Source organism: Somniosus microcephalus, chromosome 12, assembly GCF_052327205.1.
Source record: "Somniosus microcephalus isolate GS21.2 chromosome 12, FLI_Smic_1.0, whole genome shotgun sequence".
In the NCBI taxonomy this organism is placed as follows: Eukaryota; Metazoa; Chordata; class Chondrichthyes; order Squaliformes; family Somniosidae; genus Somniosus; species Somniosus microcephalus.
In genome coordinates this window covers 60127962-60146217 of record NC_140998.1, presented here as the reverse complement: position 1 = coordinate 60146217, position 18256 = coordinate 60127962, and positions in this window count along the sequence as shown.

The following is an 18256-nucleotide window of genomic DNA, read 5'->3' as shown; positions in this document are numbered from 1 at the left end:
GTGGTAGGTTGTAAATAGCAGGTTTCCTTGCCCATGCTTGACCTGAAGCCATGAGACTTCATGGGGTCCGGAGTCAATGTTGAGGAATCCCAGGGCCACTCCCTCCCAACTGTATACCACTGTGCCACCACCCCTGTTGGGTCTGTCCTGCCGGTGGGACAGGGCATACTCAGGGATGGTGATGGAGGAGTTTGGGACATTGGCTGTAAGGTATGATTCTGTGAGTATGACTATGTCAGGCTGTTCCTTGACTAGTCTGTGGGACAGCTCTCTCAATTTAGGCACAAATCCCCAGATGTTTGTGAGGTTGACTTTGTAAGGTCGACTGGGCTGGATGTGTCATTGTTGTGTCCATAGCCGGTGCTGAGGTCGATGCCGGGTAGTCCGTCTGGTTTCATTCTTATTATGGTTTTTCATAGCAGTTGTGTATAACTGAATGGCTTGCTGGGCCATTTCAGAGGGCAGTTAAGAGTCAACCACATTGCTGCGGGTCTGGAGTCACATATAGGCCAGACCGGGTAAGGACGGCAGATTTCCTTCCCTAAAGGACATTAGTGAATGAGATGGGTTTTTATGACAATCCGATAGTTTCATGGTCACCATTACTGATACTAGCTTTTTATTCCATTTTTATTTAATTAACTGAATCACCTTGTTAACTTGGAGAAAGGTTTTATGGTTCTCTGCATGCAGGTGGTTGCTGTTGGGGGAGATGGCGAGACATACTGTAAAATCCCAAGTTAATGCCCGTTTAACCAGGCGGCAGTGAGAAGGATTTGTTGTGCAGCCTTTAAGTTTAGAACAATTGGCTGCATGGAATTTCGGGGCAAGTGACCCTGATGTTGGCAGGTGCAGGTTTTCTTAGCAGGGCTGCAGATTTTCGTTCGGGAATTTTTAACAGGAACCCCACCCAGAAGCCAGCCGGATTGACAGGATTGGCTTCTAATCGGACAGGGAGCACTCCAGAGGAGGCCCGAGCCACAGGAGCAGTTAAGGAACCTGCTGCTGCATTAGTGGAAGTGTTGTGGGGGAGGGAGTCAAATCCCTGATCCCTGAGGGAGTGGGGAGGATGTGGACCGATCCCCTTCCCTTGGTGGGGGGGATATTCTGAGCCATGGGGGGATCCAATTCCCTTTACCGGGAGGGTTAGGCCCCTGATCCACGGGAAGCAGGTAGCTTAGGGGTTGGGTGGAAGAACTTCTGCTCCTCCTGGCCCACAAGCAGTGCTGAAAGGGCACTTACCTTTTGCCTGAAGCTGTCCTCGCCTCCCTTGAGCTGCCGGATTTCCCGAGGCCTGGGAAACCCAGGCGGCCAGGGTTAAATCTGTAAAACATGTTATAACCTTGTTATAATTTTTAAATGGCCAACCTGCCTCCTGTCCCGCCTCCGTAAAGCTCAGAAGTGGGTGGGTTGGAGTCAGGTTGGGGTCAGGTTTGAGATTTAAAACATTTTTTACATCTCACCTGACCCCAATCCACCTGTTTTGGGGAATTAAAATGACCCCCATTGTGCCTTTCATGTCATCAGAGCATCCAAATGTACTTCATAGTCAATGAATTACTTTTTTAAGTTTGGTCTGTGTTGTTTTGTAGGCAAATTTGGCAGGCAAATTTGTACAGCAAGGTTCTACAAAGAGGACATTAGATATTTATAATAATATATTGTCATTGAATTCCTGAAACTTTGGGACGTTGTCATAAATTTCACAAAATGAACAGATCACATCTTCACCCTTCAGATAGATTTAAAATCAAACTGTGTAATTATGTGTTGAACGGAATACAATTCTTTCCTAAATCAATTAGTTAATTGGTACTTTATGACCAGCTAATTGATGTATTGGTGGAAAGTTAAAGCTCAGTGCTTTTGGATTAAGTACCTGATAATGGTTAGGAATTTTTAATAGCTGTTTTATTTCAGTTGATTAAAAAAAGCCTGTATCTTTTCTTCAAGAGTCCAGGCCGCTCCCCTCACCTGGACCCTTCCCCCTCCTCCCTCCCCTCCTTCCCTCTCCAGCCTCTCCTGCTTGGGCCCACTTGAGTCAGTTTTGAAACCAGTACACCTCATAACCAACTTTCTGCTGTTATTTCTGGCATTTGGGGGAAGTACCCTCATTCTTGACTGGTACATTCAAATGAGGTGGTGATATGGCCCATTTTTTGTGATTTCTAGCTAATTTATAGTCACTCCCAGTAATGCCAATATAAAACTACCATCCAGAATTGCTAGGTGCTACCTTCAAAGTGAAGCAAGTTTAAAAAAAATTAGCTTGTACATTTACAGGTGATAGACTACATTTTTCCTTCAGGTAAATGGAGCCATTTTGGAGCTGAAAATTTTGAAACTGAATATTTATCTATGGCCGAAGAAAGACCTTGAGGAACCTTAAGCGGAGCAGAGATGGGCCAGTCCCCTTTACAAGGGCACGTTGACTCGAGCACCACTGAAGTGCTGTAGCAGGCATGGGCCTAATCCTGACCATGCAAATGAACTTGTCAATTTGGCACAGGGTGGCCAGGAATTCCATTCCGCTGAATCTCTGCCGGTAGAGGAGGACTCTGGAATTTTGGGCCCAATGTGGTTAAATACATGACTCATTTTTTGCTATTAATTCTTTGGGAGTTTCACTACATAAAAGTCAGTTCAAGTTTAATGCTGGAAATACACATGAGGGAGTTTTGATATGGGATGGTGATTACGCTCATTGATAATTTTTGTATGCAATACATGTATGATTAATTTAGCAATTCTGAGTACATTTCAGTCCAAAGTTAGTTCCACTTTAATGATATTGAAATAACACCTTTATGTTTTAATCTTTTGAAGTTTAATTAGAGAGAGTCTTCTATACAATCAGTAAAGAGGACATACTAATGTGCATAGGAACTGATTAGGGATCTTAAAGGGTTCGGCACATCCTTACTCATTCAGACGTTTACAGAGAAGTGATAAAGTACCTGGTCTGCAGCTCCTTGAAATTTTACTAGCTCCATTATGCATTTTGTAAGGCTTCAATGCCCCCAATAGTTCTTAATTAAACTTTCCAAAATAACTCTAACTTGATAGATCAGTCCCCTATTCTTTTTGTTACTAAGGCATAGAGCAAATTTGCCTTCCTTCTTATTTGCCTTTAGAGCTTAGTTCACTACAATAGTATAACTTGGCCTACAGGCTTTACTCAGATTGGAACCTGCATCGTCACACCCGTAGTGTTGAACTTCCAGCTGTCTTGTACCTACACTCTGGAAGTCTGCCCCTAAATCCCTTAGCCTGGCTACCACTTTTCCCATCTTCAAAAGCTTCCTGAAAATTGACCTTTTCTACCATGCTATAAGACCTCTCTCCTAGTGCCTGATGCCCATTCTCAGCTCTATGAAGCACCTTGGGACACTCACTCTGTTAAAGAATATGACTGTAAGTTGTTGTTGATGGTCAGCTTGTTTATTGAGTGCTGGATGCTATTAATTTGCTCATGCTGATTTGGTGTGAGGTAAGCGTAGTGCATTTCCATTACCACCTTCTAGCTTCTGTTTCCTACCACCGGTCTCCCTGACTGTTTATTTTATTAAGTCAGATTCCATCTGAATATTAATATATTAGGTGCAAACCCTTTCTGCTCTTGTACGCTATGGGGCTGATATGGGAAACCCTGATGCCATCTTTGGTGCTGGCCACCTCATTACATAGGATTACATAGGATATATGGCACAGAAACAGGCCATTCGGCCCAACCAGTCCATGCCGGTGTTTATGCTTCACTCGAGCCTCCCCCTGTCTTTCCTCATCTAAATATATCAGCATAATCCTCTATTCCCTTCTCCCTCATATGCTTGTCTAGCCTCCCCTTAAATGCATCTATACTATTCGCTTCAACCACTCCCTGTGTTAGCGAGTTCCACATTCTCACCACTCTCTGGGTAAAGAAGTACCTTCTGAATTCCTGATTGGATTTCTTAGTGACTATCTTATATTGATGGTCTCTAGTTATGCTCTTCCCCACAAGTGGAAACATTCTCTCTGTATCCACTCTATCAAAACCTTTCATAATTTTAAAGACCTCTATTAGGTCACCCCTCAGCCTTCTTTTTCAGGAGAAAAGAGACCCAGCCTGTTCATCCTTGCCTGATATGTATACCCTCGCATTTCTGGTATCATCCTTGTAAATCTTCTCTGCACCCTCTCCAGTGCCTCTATATCCTTTTTATAATATGGCGACCAGAACAGTACACAGTACTCTAAGTGTGGTCTAAACAAGGTTCGATACAGGTTTAGCATAACTTCCCTACTTTTCAATTCTGTCCCTCTAGAAATTTTCCTTAGTGCTTGGTTTGCTATTTTTATGGCCTTGTTAACCTGTGTTGCAACTTTTAGTGATTTGTGTATTTGTACTCCCATCCAGACTCGCACCTTCCAAGAAATAAGTGACCTCCCTATTCTTCCTACCAAAATGTTATACCTCACATTTATCTATGTTGAACTTCATTTGCCAATTATATGCCCATCCTGCATGTTTATTAATGTCCTCCTGTAACTTGTTGCAGTCCTCCTCAGTATTGACTATCCCCCCCAATTTGGTGTCACCCACAATTTTAGAAATTGTGTTTTTGATTCCAAAGTTTAAATTGTTAATGTAAATTGTGAACAGCAGTGGTCCCAGCACTGATCCTTGTGGAAGACCACTACCCACCTTCTGCCACTGTGAAGAGCTACCCTTTACCCCTGCTCTCTGCTTTCTGTCTTGAAACTTGCCAGCTATCCATTCTGCTACTTGTCCCCTGACTCTGCATTCTCTGACCTTATTCAGCAGTCTATTATGGGGCACCTTATCGAAGGCCTTTTGAAAATCTAGATAAATTACATCTACTGCATTACCATTGTCTACTCTCTCTGTTACCTCTTGAAAAAATTCAATGAGGTTGGTCAAGCAAGACTTTCCCTTTTGAAATTCATGCTGACTATTCCTTATTATATGTAACCTCTGCACCCTGTTAAGTGGTGAAGGTGCTGCCCCTCACAAATGGCATTTGTCAGTTGCTTGGTACATGTGCATTCTGCAGACTGCCTGGTGTGGCAGATGTCTCCTGCAGTGGCTTGCAAGGATCCAGTATCGTGAAAGTTTCATGCTGTGGTAGCTTTCATTTTTACATGAAGAGCCAACCCTCTCCCAAATGTTGTCTGCAGGCAATTGTGCAGGAGTTGGTACAACTATGTACTAGCTTGTTACAAAGTGAAACAAGACTCTCTGACATGCCCAAGCATGTGTAGAATGGTTTATAACTGTGAGTCCCTGGATAGGGACGGATGTGAACAAGACATCTCACGTGTAATCAACCCTGTACTTGTTGTCTGCTCATGAATTTGTCTTTCTCACCTAAATCATCTAAACACAAAAAAGGTAGCACTTTTACCAGCCACTCAAATTATGATCTCCATTTAAGAAGCCAACTTTAGCAGGCCAATGCCCAGGATATCTAATGCACCCATTTAATACAGTCAAGCCGCATGCTATGAGTGAAGCAATCTCCGGAGGTTGTGAAATTTGGCATGGGAGCTCAGTTAAATATAATCATATCATGCAAATAAGAATGTGTAAGAACTTCATTCTGGATGCGTGCTCTGTGTTAAAGAGCAATATTAGGACACATGGAATTGGGGTAATATACTAGCATGGATTGAGAATTGGTTAACAGACAGAAAACAAAGAGTAGGGATAAACAGGTTGTCACAAATCTCATCATCGAGAAACTACCTATGAAATAACACTGGATGGCCAGCTGGTGGCGCCGTCCAAGGAGTATAAATACCCAGGCGTTGGCCCCAGCTTGCCAGGGACATTTTGTAAAGACAAGGGAGCTAGTGAAGTACAACTAGACCTCCATGTTCTGAAACAAGTTGATTAAAGCCTTGCTTTATACTCAAACCAAGTGCGTAGTGAGTTTTATTACATCACAGGTTTTTTCAGGATGGCAGCCTGTGACTAGTGGGGTACCGCAAGGATCGGTGCTTGGGCCCCAGCTATTCACAATCTATATCAATGATTTGGATGAGGGGACTAAATGTAACATTTCCAAATTTGCTGATGATACAAAGCTAGGTGACAGTGTCAGTTGCGAAGAGGATGTGAAGAGGCTTCAAGGGGATCTTGACAGCCTCAGTGAGTGGGCGAGAACATGGCAGATGGATTATAATGTGGATAAATGTGAAGTTATCCACTGTGGCAGCAAAAACAGAAAGGCGGAGTATTTCCTAAATGGTGAAAGATTGGGGAATGCAGATGCTCAAAGGGACCTGGGTGTTCTTGTACATGAGTCACCGAAAGTGAATGTGCAGGTGCAGCAAGCCATTAGGAAGGCAAGTGGTATGCTGGCCTTCATTACAAGAGGATTTGAGTACAGGAGTAAAGAAGTCTTACTCCAATTATATAGGGCCTTGGTGAGACTACACCTGGAGTACTGTGTACAATTTTGGTCTCCTTACCTAAGGAAGGATATACTTGCCATAGAGGGAGTGCAGCGAAGGTTCACGAGATTGATTCCTGGGATGGCGGGACTGTTGTATGAGAAGAGATTGAGTAAACTAGGCCTGTATTCTCTTGAATTCAGAAGAATGAGAGGGGATGTCATTGAAGCATACAAAATTATTACAGGGCTTGATAGGGTGGATGCTGTGAGAATGTTTCCCTTGGCTGCGGATTCTAGAACCGGGGCCACAGCCTCAAGATAAAGGGTAGGCCATTCAGGATTGCGATGAGAAGAAATTTCTTCACACAGAGGGTGGTGAATCTTTGGAATTCTCTACCCCAGAGGGCTGTGGAGGCTCAGTCATTGGGTATATTCAAAACAGAAGTCGATAGATTTCTGACCAGTAAGGACATCAAGAGATATGGGGATAGGGCCGGTGAATGGAGTTGCGGCAGAAGATCAGCCATGATCTTAGTTAATTATTGGAGCAGGCTCGAAGGGCTGAATAGCCTACTCTTGCTCCTATTTCTTATGTTCTTATGTTCATAAAGGGGACATTGTCTTACAGCCCTCAATTTTCCATGTTTCAGCTGAAAATCTTTCCAGTATTAAGACTACTTCTGAAAATATCCATTGAACTTCAGCAGCACTGTTGCATGTGAGGAGGGGACTGCTAAAAGGTAAACATATATTTTTATGCCCATTTGATTTGCAGATATGGAGATTGCTTTCAAAAAACCCCACCACAGTGTTTCATGCTTGAAGATGAAAATGATCAAGGAAGGCACACCAGGTAGATTGGTAGCATAGTGGTAATGTCACTGGCCTAGTAATCCAGAAGCCCGCACTAATGCTCCAGAGATGTAAATTCAAATCCCACCACGGCAGCTGGCAATTTTAATTCAGTTAATTAAATTAATCTGGAATAAAAAGCTAGCATCAGTAATGGTTACCATGAAACTATCCGATTGTCGTAAAAACCCATTTGGTTCACTAATGTCCTTTAGGGAAGGAAATCTACCGTTCTTACCTGGTCTGGCCTATATGTGACTCCAGACCCACAGCAATGTGGTTGACTCTTAACTGCCCTCTCAAATGGCCTAGCAAGTCACTCAGTTGTAACAAACCGCTACGAAACAAAATAATAAGAATGAAACCGGACGGACCACCCAGCATCGACCTCAGCACTGGCTATGGACACGGCAATGGCACACCCAGCCCAGTCAACCCTGCAAAGTTCTCCTCACCAACATCTGGAGACTAGTGCCAAAATTGGGACAACTGTCCCACAGACTAGTCAAGTAACAGCCTGACATAGTCATACTCACAGAATCATACCTTTCAGCCAATGTCCCGAACTCCTGCATCACCATCCCTCGGTATGTCCTGTCCCACCGGCAGGACAGATCCACCAGGGGTGGTGGCACAGTGGTATACAGTCAGGAAGGAGTGGCCCTGGGAGTCCTCAACATTGACTCAGGACCCCATGACGTCTCATGGCTTCAGGTCAAGCATAGGCAAGGAAACCTCCTGCTGTTTACCACCTACCGCCCTCCCTCAGCTGATGAATCAGTACTCCTCCATGTTGAACACCACTTGGAAGAAGCACTGAGAATAGCAAGGGCACAGAATGTACTCTGGGTGGGGGACTTCAATATCCATCACCAAGAGTGGCTCGGTAGCACCACAGCTGGCCGAGTCCTGAAGGGCATAACTGCCAGTCTGGGCCTGCAACAGCTGGTGAGAGAACCAACACGAGGGAAAAACCTACTTGACCTCGTCCTCCCCAATCTACCTGTCGCAGATGCCTCTGTCCATGACAGCATTGGCAGCAGTGACCACCGCACAGTCATTGTGGGTCATCATCAGCAGCAGAATTGTATTCCACCACAATCTGTAATGTCATGGCCCGGCATATCCCTCGCTCTACCATTACTATTATGTCCGTGTGTAATTGAGACACGGACTGCAGGAGTAGGTTATAACAGGTCTTTACTGAGTGGAGACAAACTGGAAGTACAATGCCAAAGTTACTACACAGGCTTATATAAAAGGGTGGTCACTACTGGTACTGCAGTATAGAGTTCCTTCTGCAAAGTACATACACTACAATTCCTCCCCTTTTAGCTAAACAGTACATAACATTCGATTAATAATTAAATAACATATTTACAATTACAGTTGCTAGATACATTAGCTGAAGTTAAGCAATTATAAGTTCAGTCTTTGAGGAGGCTTCCTGATTCTGTCTGGATAACGCCTCTTTGGGGTATCAGGTTCTTCTGGCAAAGTTGATTCGGGATCAATGTCGTTGTTTGGTTCGTCTGCTTCCAATATCACCGATTCTGAGGTAGATGCAATTAGTACTTCGGTTTCATCACCAGGTGTATCGGATCGTGGTGTGGAATTGATGTTTTCCAGTGACTCTAGAATCTAGTCAGCATGGCATCTTACAATGCTCTCTCCAACGTCCACGGTATACATGAGAGGTCCTTGCCGTGTACAGATCGTTCCTGGCTGCCATTTCTCTGTGCGGTAGTCCCGGGCCAAAACTGGTTGACCTATCTTAAAACTCCTGGTCGGCCTTTCATTCATATTCTGAAACTGTCTGTTCTCCACATCTCTTCTGATGTTTGGCTTAACCAAATCCAAGCGGCATCGTAGTCTTCGATTGAAGAACATCATGGCTGGAGTTTGGTTGGTAACTGCATGTGTCACATTCCGATAGGCAAACAAGAAGTTATCCACCTTGTGTTGTAGGGGTATGTCTTCATTACACATTGCCTTGATAGCCTTCTTGAATGTTTGAATGAACCTCTCAGCCAATCCATTGGTGGCTGGATGATATGGGGCGGATGTGTAATTCTTAACACCATTGTTCTTTAAGAACCTCCGGAACTCTTCAGACACAAACTGTGGTCCATTGTCGGAGCAAATCTGTCCAGGCAGCCCATTTCTGGCGAATATGGTTCGTAAGACTGTGATAGTTTTTTCTGTGGTGGTTGAGGACATTTTTATTACCTCTGGCCACTTTGAATGTGCATCCACCGCAATTAAAAACATCGAGTCCATAAATGGACCAGCAAAATCAATGTGCACCCTTTGCCATGGAGATGAGGGCCACTCCCATGGATGTAGAGGGGCTTGTGGTGGGGCGTTTTGGACCTTCTGGCATCCTGTACAGCTCTTGGTCATCTCTTCGATTTCTCTATCGATTCCCGGCCACCACACAAACGCTCTGGCTAAGTTCTTCATTTTTAGCCCTCCCAGATGACCCTCATGAAGCTCATTGAGCACTCTATCCTTTAGTTTGGGTGGAATTACTACGCTGGATCCACACATCAAGGTTCCCCTGCACACTGACAGCTGTTCTCTTCTTGGCGAGAATGCTGACAACAGTGGTTCGCCATGTGCTGGCCATCCCTTCACCGTTAAATCATAGACCCAGGAGAGTGTCGGGTCATTTTGTGTTTCCTTTTCTATGTTTGCATTCGTCACAGGGAGACATTCGACTATGGTCGAGTGGAATATCTCCACTGGATCCACTGCAGGTGCTTCTTACACCGTCGGCAACGGTAGGCGCGACAATCCATCAGCATTCCCATGCTGTTTAGTTCCTTTGTACTCGATGTCATATTGGTGTGCCCCTAGGAAAAGGGACCACCTCTGTAGCCGTTGTGCTGACATTATCGGGACGCCCTTCTGAGGGTTGAAAATGGAGACAAGAGGTTGATGATCAGTTAGTAGAGTAAATTTCTGACCGTGCAGGTAGTGATTAAACTTCTTCACCCCCCACACCAGGCTGAGGGCCTTTCTGTCAATCTGGGCGTAGTTACGCTCGGCTGAAGTTAACGAGCGTGACGCAAAAGCTATCGGCCTCTCTGAACCATCAAGGAATTTATGTGACAGTACCGCTCCAATGCCGTAGGGAGACGCATCACACGCCAGTCTTATCAGTAGTGATGGGTTGTAGTGAGCCAATACTTCTCTTGAAGTGATTAGGTCTTTACTCTTCTGAAAGGCCCGCTTACATTCATCGCTCCATTTCCATGCTACTCCAGTTTGTAGTAGGGCGTTCAGTGGGTGCAGAATTGTGGACAAATTCGGCAAAAACTTATGGTAGTAATTCACCAATCCGAGGAATGACCTCAGTTGCGACACATCTTCAGGTGCTGGAGCCTTAACTACCGCTTCGATTTTGTCAGGGGACTTACGTAACCCCTCTTCATCAATCACGTGGCCACAATACGATATCTGTTTCTTAAAAAACTCGCACTTGGGGCGATTGGCTCGTAGCCCATGTTCACGTAGTCTAGTGAGCACCTGCTCTAGGTTGGCAAGGTGTTCACTGTCATCTTCACCTGTCACTAGGATGTCGTCCAAGTAACACTGAGTCCCCGGAATCCCTTGCAGGACTTGTTCCATCGCTCTTTACCATATCGCCGGAGCTGATGCTACTCCGAATACCAGTGGATTATACTGGTAAAGACCTTTGTGAGTGTTTATCGTGAGATACTTCCTAGAGGATTCTTCAACCTCCATCTGCAAATATGCTTGTGCTAGGTCAATTTTTGTAAAACGCTTCCCTCCAGATAGTGAGGTGAAAATATCTTCTATCCTCGGGAGAGGATATTTTACTGTGTGAAGGACTGGGTTCACTGTCACCTTGAAGTCCCCACAGATGCGAACCTTCCTTGGCTCCTCAGACTTATTGTTTAATGTTTTCTTCATGACAGGAACGATGGGTGTTGCTCACTCGCTCCAGTCTACCTTAGATAACACGCCTGCATTCTCCAGATTCTTCAGCTCTGCCTCGACGGCTGGGCGAATTGCATGTGGTACCGGTCTTGCTTTGAAAAACTTGGGAATTGCATTCTCTTCTATTTTTATCAAGGCGGTTACGCCTTTAAGAGTTCCCAGTTCTTGTTGAAATACCTCTTTGGCGTTAGCTAAGATTTTTGACAATCGTCCAGGTGTGATGTCGTCATCCTTTTTACCAGCCACCGTCAGTGCCTGAATGGAGTGCCAGTCTAAACTTATCTTTCTGATCCATTCACGTCCCAATAACGGTGGTCCACCATCTTGCAGTATGTACAGATACAATTTCTGTATTTCCTTGCCGTTGTATTCGACAGGCACCCTTATTTTCCCTCTGGGGTATACTTTTTGCCCCGTATACGTCTTGAAGACAAAGGATGTCTCTTTCAAGGGTATGTGTGAGAATAGCCGCTCGTAGTCTCGTCGATTCATGACGGTCAGGGCTGATCCTGTATCCAATTCCATTTTGACTTGGGACCCTGCTATCGTGAGGGTGACCCAAATGGTTCGGTGATCCTCTTTTGCGATTACGTTGTGAAGTTTGAGACAGCTTAGTCTCTTGTTCCCGGATTCACTATCGCTCATCTGGTCTTCGGAACTACTGTCCGTCATCTTTTGTACTTTCCTGTACTGTTCCTTAGTAGCCTTTTTGTTGTCGTTAGTCTTCTTCCCAGACCTGCAAACTCGTGCAATGTGTCCCATCTTTCCGCATTGCCTGCATATTTTGTCCTTGGACCAGCAGTCCTTCTGGTCATGGGTTGTTCTGCCGCAGCGATAAGATTTTGCAAATCCCCGTGTCATTTCGTGGGTGCCGTATTCCTGTGGCTTTTGCTGTATTTCCGCAGCTCCCCTTGCTGCTGCTTCGTATGATACTGCCACGCTGAAAGCCTTATCTAGCGTCAGCTCTTTCTCTGAGAGTAACCTCTTCTGGGTTCCTTCACTCAGGAGTCCACAGACAAATTTGTCCCATAGGGTATCTGCCAGTCCTGCTCCGAACTGGCAGTGCTTTGATAGCTTGCGTAGTTCCGTAAGGTAATCAGCATTGCTCTCATCTTTATGCTGATTTCTCCTGTGGAATTTAAATCTTTCTGCTATCAGCAGCGGTGTAGGATTTAGGTGTTCCTGTAGGATATCAACAATTTCATTAAAACTCTTCGCCATCGGTTTGGCTGCAGTAATCAGGTTCCGCAATAGGCCGTACGTTCTTGCGCCCATTAAGTTTAGTAGTACCGATGCCTTTTTCTCATCGGCTACTTCGTTTACCTCGCAATATACTTCGACTCTTTCCACATACGTGGTCCAGTCTTCTATTGCATTATCGAAGGCAGTGATGTTGCCAGTCTTCAGCATCTTGGAAATCTAAGATGGCGCCTCCCGCGCTTTGCCTTCTTCCCTGATTTAACCAAGTGGCGCCTCCCGCGCTTTCCGTCTTCCCCGCTGCTGCTAGCGCTGTTGCTGGCGTTTTATGCCTTGATGGCGACACCCTATGGTCTTTGCGCACTTCCCCCCGCGCTGCTGCTAACGCCGCTCTCCGCGGTTCCCGTGGCAAACTGCAGCTCCTCGCGGCTTTCTGCGCTTCTAATTTCTTTTATTTCCCCGTCGTCGGAGCAACCCTGCGGGACACTTTCCTCCCTCTTCTCGGGTCTGTACGCTGCCCGGCTTCGTAGCACCGGCCGCGCCCTGTGTGCTCCACCCTCTCTCTCTCTCTCCTCTTCCCGACAATGCTGCTCGGCCCCGTTGAAAAGCCATCCGATCGAGCTCTAGCCCGCCGCAGCCCAGGAAGGATCAGTGTACTACCTGCCACCAACCCGATTAGCTGGAACACCATCGACAGGATAACCAAGCCCCGCTCTCGACAGCCTCTCCTGCAAATCTTCAACTCCGACGAATCAGAGGCGGTTGCCCATGGTCGACGCTCGTTTCTTCTGTTTGTTTTATTTATTTATTTTTTCCTTCTGGCCTCGACCTCTGACAACTTCGCTTCAGGGATGGATCCCCATGAGGTGGTGCAGACTGTAGGTAAGTTCGGATCTGCTCATCGCCAGTATTATGTCCGTGTGTAATTGAGACATGGACTGCAGGAGTTGGTTATAACAGGTCTTTACTGAGTGGAGACAAACTGGAACTACTATGCAAAAGTTACTACACAGGCTTATATACAGGGGTGGTCACTACTGGTACTGCAGTATACAGGGGCTGCAGAATATAGTTCCTTCTGCAAAGTACATACACTACAATTACCATCAAGCCAGGGGACCAATCCTGGTTCAACAACAAGAGTAGAAGAGCATGCCAGGAGCAGCACCAGGCGTACCTAAAATTGAGGTGCCAACCTGGGGAAGCTGCAACACAGGACTACATACATGTTAAAAAGCGGAAGCAGCATTCTATAGACAGGGCTAAGTGATCCCACAATCAATGGATCAGATCAAAGCTCTGCAGTCCTGCCACATCCAGTCGTGAATGGTGGTGGACCATTAAACAACTAACGGGAGGAAGAGGCTCCAAGAATATCCCCATCCTCAATGATGGTGGAGCCCAGCACATGAGTGCAAAATATAAGGCTGAAGGTTTGCAACCAACTTCAGCCAGAAGTGCCGAGTGGATGATGCATTTCGGCCTACTCCCGAGGTCCCCATTATCACAGAAGCCAGTCTTCAGCCAATTTGATTCACTCCACGTGATATCAAGAAACGGCTGAGCGCACTAGATACAGCAAAGGCTATGGGCCCCGACAACATTCCAGCTATTGTGCTCCAGAACTAGCCGTGCCTCTAGCCAAGCTGTTCCAGTACAGCTACAACACTGGCATCTAACCGACAATGTGGAAAACTGCCCAGGTATGTCCTGTCCACAAAAAGCAGGACAAATCCAACCCGGCCATTTACCGCCCCATCGGTCTACTCTCAATCATCAGCAAAGTGATGGAAGGTGTCATCGACAGTGTTATCAAGTGACACTTATCAATAACCTGCTCACTGATGCCCTGTTTGGGTTCCGCCAAGACCACTCTGCTCCCGACTCCATTACTGCCTTGGTCCAAACATGGACAAAGGAGATGAATTCCAGAGGTGAGGTGAGAGTGACTGCCCTTGACATCAAGGCAGCATTTGACCGAGTCTGACATCAAGGAGCCCTAGTAAAACTGAAGTCAATGGGAATCAGGGGGAAAATGCTCCACTGGCTGGAGTCATACCTAGCACAAAGGAAGATGGTTGTTGTGGTTGAAGGTCAATCATCACAGCCCCAGGACATCACTGCAGGAGTTCCTCAGGGCAGTGACCTAGGCCCAACCATCTTCAGCTGCTTCATCAATGACCTTCCATTCAACATAAGATCAGAAATGGGGAGGTTCACTGATGACTGCACAGTGTCCTGCACCATTCACCACTCCACAGATAATGAAGCAGTCCATGCCTGCATGCAACAAGACCTGGACGACATTCAGGCTTGGGCTGTTAAGTGGAAGGTAACATTCACGCCACACAAGTACCAGGCAATGACTATCTCCAACAAGCGAGAGTCTAACTACCTCCCATTGACAGTTAATGGCATTACCCCCACTATCAACAGTCTGGGGGTCACCATTAACCAGAAACTTAACTGGGCCAGCCACATAAATACTGTGGCAACAAGAGCAGGTCAGAGGCTAGATATTCTGTGGCAAGTGTCTCACCTCCTGACTCCCCAAAGTCTTTCCACCATCTACAAGGCACAAGTAAGGAGTGTGATGGAATACTCTCAATTGCCTGGATTTCTTTGATCTCACAAAGGCCTTCGACACTGTCAACCGTGAGGGATTATGGAGTGTCCTCCTCAAATTCGGCTGCCCTCAAAAGTGTGTCAATATCCTCCACCTGCTTCACGACGACATGCAAGCCGTGATCCTGACCAACGGTTCCACCACAGACCCAATTCACATACGAACCGGGGTCAAGCAAGGCTGTGCCATCGCACCAATGCGCTTCTCGATCTTCCTTGCTGCAATGCTCCATCTCACCCTCAGTAAGCTCCCCACTGGATTGGAGCTAATTTACAGAACAAACGGAAAACTGTTCAACCTCCGTCACCTCCAGTCCAGATCCAAGGTCGTCCCATACTCTGTCGTCGAATTACAGTATGCAGACGACGCTTGCGTCTGCGCTCACTCTGAGGTCGAACTCCAAACCATTGTCAACAACTTCACCGAAGCGTATGAGAGCATGGGCATTACACTAAACATCCGTAAGACAAAGCTCCTCTACCAACTTGCCCCCACCACACAGTACTGCCCAACAATTATCAAAATCCACAACAAGGCCTTGGACAACGTGGACCACTTTCCATACCTCGGGAGCCTACTGTCAACAAGGGCAGACGTCGATGACGAAGTCCAACACCGCCTTCAGTGTGCCAGTGCAGCCTTCGGTCACCTGAGGAAGAGAGTGTTTGATGACCAGGACCTCAAACCCGGCACTAAGCTCATGGTCTACAGAGCAGCAGTGATACCCGCCCTGCTGTATGCCTGAGAGACATGGACCATGTACAGCAGGCACCTCAAAGCACTGGAGAGGTACCACCAACGCTGCCTCCACAAGATCCTGCAAATCCATTGGCAGGATAGGCACACCAACGTCAGTGTTCTTGCTCAGGCCAACATCCCCAGCATCGAAGCTTTGACCACGCTCGATCAGCTCCGATGGATGGGTCACATTGTCTGCATGCCCGATATGAGGCTCCCAAAACCATCGCTCTACTCGGAGCTCCGGCATGGCAAGAGAGCCCCAGGTGGGCAGAGGAAATGCTTCAAGGACACCCTCAAACCTCCATGGAAAAGTGTAACATCCCCACCCACACCTGGGAATCCCTGGCCCAAGACCGCACAAAGTGGAGGAGAAGCATCCGGGAAGGTGCCGAACACCTCGAGTCTCTTCGCCGGGAGCAAGTGGAAGCCAAGTGCAGGCAGCGCAAGGAGCGCACGTCAACCCAAGCACCCCACTCACCCATCCTTTCAACCACTGTCTGCCCCACCTGTGACAGAGACTGTAGGTCCCGCATTGGACTCATCAGTCACCTGCGAACTCATTTTTAATGTGGAAGCAAGTCATCCTCGGTTCCGAGGGACTGCCTAAGAAGAAGGATGAGTGCAGCTCCAACAACATTCAAGAAGCTCGACACCATCCAGGACAAAGCAGCCTGCTTGATCGGCACCCCATTCACCACCTTAAACATTCACTCCCTCCACCATCGGTGTACCGTGGCTGCAGTGTGTGCCATCTACAAGATGCACTGCAGCAACACGCCAAGGCTTCTTCAGCAGCACCTCCCAAACCTGCGACCACTTCCACCTAGAAGGACACGGGCAGCAGGCGCATGGAAACACCATCACCTCCAAGTTCGCCTCCAAGTCACACACCATCCTGACTTAGAAGTATATTGCCGATCCTTCATTGTCGCTGGGTCAAAATCCTGGAATTCCCCACCTAACAGCACTGTAGGAGTACCTTCACCACACGGACTGCAGTGGTTCAAGAAGGCGGCTCACCACCACCTTCTTGAGGGCAACTAGGGATGGGCAATAAATGCTGGTCTTGCCAGCGATGCCCACATCCCATAAATGAATTTTAAAAAAGCACCAGACGCAGTCTGCCTACACCTGTCATTAGACAGTTCTCACCACTTATATCAGGCACGTTGGTGTCAATGTGGTTTGGCCGCTGTATGAGGTGGATGGTAAAATGAGTAGCTCTTCGCAAACAATGACCTGATATTCAAAAATCACCAGTAAAGAAAGTTATCCAACCTGTATGCGGGTTCACAAACTTTATTCGAGCCACACTTATTAGCACGGCAAGCCACAAAACAAGGGTTGGTATTTTGATGCCATTCAGTGAACCGCTGTCCCTGTAAGTCGGTGAGTAGGAGTTAGGTAGACCGAAATAATAACAGAAAATGCTGGAAAAACTCAGCAGGTCAGGCAACATCCGTGGAGAGAAAAATAGAGTCAACGTTTCAGGTCGCAACCCTTCGTCAGGACTGAAAAAGCACAGGAAATGAAACAGATTAAAAGGCCAGTTTGGGGGCTTTCCAGCATCCGCAGTATTTTGCTATCATTAGGTAGACTGAAGTAGGTTGCACTGTATAATCTTCGGCAGCTCATCCCTCTTGATTAAGAAGCCAATTTTCGTGCTTAGGCTCATCGCTGATGTCTTTCCAGCCATGTTTGCTGCTGCAGTCGGTGCTGGTTGGGTTACAGTTTGCACAACCAGCACCGACTGCAGCAGCAAACATGGCTGGAAAGACATCAGCTGAGTCTGCCCAAAATATCAGCAGTGTTTAATCTATATATAAAAGGATCCGTCCGTCTGTTTGTCTGTCTGTCTGTATGTCTGTCTGTCTGTTTGTCTGTCTGTCTGTTTGTCTGTCTGTCCGCTATACACTCAAAAGTTATAGAGCGTAGCTACACATATGTTATATCAAAAGAAAGCTTATGATTAGGGGAGTCTCATAGGCATATTTACTTTTTGGTCAGACAAAAATTGTTTGGACAGTATACAAAAAACGTTCAAAAATCCGCTCATTAGCGGTTGACCAATCCTACCGCTCATTAGCGTTGAGTGACGTGATGGGGCCTAATCCTTCAAACTGCCATCAGTGCGGGAGCGGGAGCTGAGCGGCGGCCATTAAACACCTGCCGGGGCTCAAGCTAAAAAAATGGTAATGGAGGTGAGGAAATTGTTGATTCATGTGTATTGACACATTAACCACTGGAGGCAATGCCAGAAACGATGCAGATGAGGATTAAATGATATGAAATATAGATTTCCAGCAAAAAAAAAGTTGGTTTAAAAGAAAAAAAATCCATTTGCAAAGGAGTGCATGATACACTAAGTTAGCGTTTAACGTTTTATGAGGCATTTTAAGATAACGGATCCCCAGCTAAACCCTGTAGGTAAGCTCTTTTTCCGTTTGCGGCCGCGGGCCGGGGACTCGGGCTT